This window comes from Colobus angolensis, unplaced genomic scaffold, assembly GCF_000951035.1.
Source record: "Colobus angolensis palliatus isolate OR3802 unplaced genomic scaffold, Cang.pa_1.0 Scaffold40, whole genome shotgun sequence".
NCBI lineage: Eukaryota > Metazoa > Chordata > Mammalia > Primates > Cercopithecidae > Colobus > Colobus angolensis.
Window position 1 is genome coordinate 3917807 of NW_012117377.1, and position 2636 is coordinate 3920442.

The window sequence follows — 2636 nt, forward strand, 5'->3', positions numbered from 1 at the left end:
AAAAAAAAAAAAAAAAAGAAAGAAAAAAGAAAAGAAAAGAAAAAAAAGAAAAAGAAAGGAAAGAAAAGAGAAAGATGTGTAATGCAATCATTTTTTCATTACTTTGGAGAGGCTATCCTGGCATGCACAGACCACTGAATCTCTGAAGTTTCACTGATTTTGCAACCCCCTGAGTCACTGGAAAATTTATGTCCCACCTCTGGGGTGCATGTGTCTTATCAAGGCTTCCAATGTCCTTTTCACTCCTCGCTCATCTGATTAGATCAAATGATCATTGAAAGAGTGAACTAATGCCATGTTATTTGGGCTGTCCAGACAATCTATTTTTCTTTGGACTAAAATATGACAAAGGATGGGAGAATTAACATGGTCTTAGAGCAAGTCTGTTAATTTATATAATTATCTGCCCAAAGTAAATGCAAACTGTTTTTAGCTGTTTTTGATAGTGATGAAAAAGAATCCATTTGCAAGATAAAGAACCAGATGCCATGCATCTGAGCCCATGTTAATATTTGCCAGCAGATGTTCTACATCTGGCAGAAGCAGCTGCAATTGGTGCTGCTGCTTGGCTGAGATTCCAAGAACTACCCTCGCATAACAGCAGCATCTTCCAAATTCCTTGCCAGGATCTAAAGTCCATATAATGGGAAAATGCTTTTTTTTTTTTTTTTTTTTTGAGATGGAGTCTTGCTCTGTCACCCAGGCTGGAGTGCACTGGAGTGATCTTGGCTCACTGCAACCTCTGCCTCCCAGGTTCAAGCGATTCTCTTGTCTCAGCCTCCTGAGTAGCTGGGATTACAGGCACATGCCACCATACCCGGCTAATTTTGTTATATTTTTAGTAGAGATGGGGTTTCACCATGTTGCCCAGGCTCATCTCAAACTCCTGAGCTCAGGTGATCCACTCTCCTCGGCCTCCCAAAGTGCTAGGATTACAGGTGTGAGCCACCACGCTCAGCCAGGAAAATGAGCTTATATCAATAATTTCTCCCTTCACCTTACTTTATGTTCCATGCCTTCCCACCCCACTTTTGCCTCCCTTCCAGGGCATTCAGAATCCAGATCCACATGTTCTCTTCTGGGTCCTGGGGGTACATAGTGGCTCCATCCAGCATCTCCTCTGAGAGGAAGACAGGCACCACCTCTCCTGCTGGCCATTATGCTAATGACCAAATAGAGGTCACAATTTATGCAGCTGAGTTATGTCATAACCTAAACCTAGTTATTAGCATAATGGCCAGCAGAAGAGGTGAGGCTTATTCTCTGTTGTCTTGGAAGGCAAATGAGTCCACATAATCTTCAGGCAAGAGGGAAAATACCTTTCCCCGGCAAAAACAGTCCAGGTCTTTCAAGGGGTTCAAGATTTTCAAGTCCATTGACCCAGATTTATCCATCCCAAATTATAGGTTCCAATACTTCCCAACCAGTGCCCTGACCTTGGCATAGCAGACATGCCTAGACTGACAGTTCAGCCTTCTCTGGTGTTCTATTACTCCTGTAACTGTCCTGTAGATAATGGATATGAGTCTCTAATCCTTTTCCTGTCCTGCAGATAATGGATATGAGTCTCAGCCAAGGAGGTCCTCAGGGTTTCATGTCCTACGTCCGGGGTGCATATGTCTTCCCAAGGCTTCCAAAAGACGTCTCACTCCTTGCTCACCTGATCAAATCAACATAATGTCATTGATTAGATCAATATGATGTCATCAATTAAAGAATTGATCAGGGCTGGGTGTGGTGGCTCACGCCTGTAATCCCAGCACTTTGGGAAGTTGAAGCAGGTGGATCACATGAGGCCAGGAGTTTGAGACCAGCCTGACTAACATGGTGAAACCTCGTCTCTACTAAAAATACAAAATTTAGATGAGTGTGGTGGTGCACGTCTGTAATCTCATCTACTTGGGAGGCTGAGACAGGAGAATCACTTGAGCCCAGGAGGAGGAGGTTGCAGTGAGCCGATATCATGTCACTGCACTCCAGCCTGGGTGACTGAGTGAGACTCTGTCTCAAAAAAAAAAAAAAAGAATTGATGATTAATCATTTTCAGCCTTTCATTAACTTTCTGGAAAGCATCAATAGCCACCAGTAATAGCTATCTGACTCTATAGTCCTTATAATTACTTTTTCTTTAATTCTCAAGCCGCCGATGACTTCCTTCCACCATTTACCACCCAGTTCCCCAATACCCCCACAGCTGGGCGATCAGTGCTTCAGTTCCGGACAAGGGATCTGGGCACCCTAACTCTGCATCCACCACAGTCTTCACCATCGTTGTCATTATCTTCATTCGTTAAATTTTACCATGTACAGTCATTGCTCTAGGGGTGGAAACTAATCTTTATGGAGCACATACCCATGTTAAGCATTGAGATATGATTATTCTACCTTCTTATTTAATCTTTCTGGAAAAGAAAAAAGATACCTGAAACTCAGAGAGTTGAGGTAATTTGCTCAAGATCACTCAGTTGGTGAGATTTGAGCCTACAACTTTATGCCGCTGAAACCCGTTACGACATAATGCTTTCCATTCTAGAATTTATTTTTATTATTTATTTTATTTATTATTATTATTTCTTGAGATGTAGTCTTGCTCTGTCGCCCAGGGTGGAGTGCAGTGGCGCGATCTTGGCTCACTG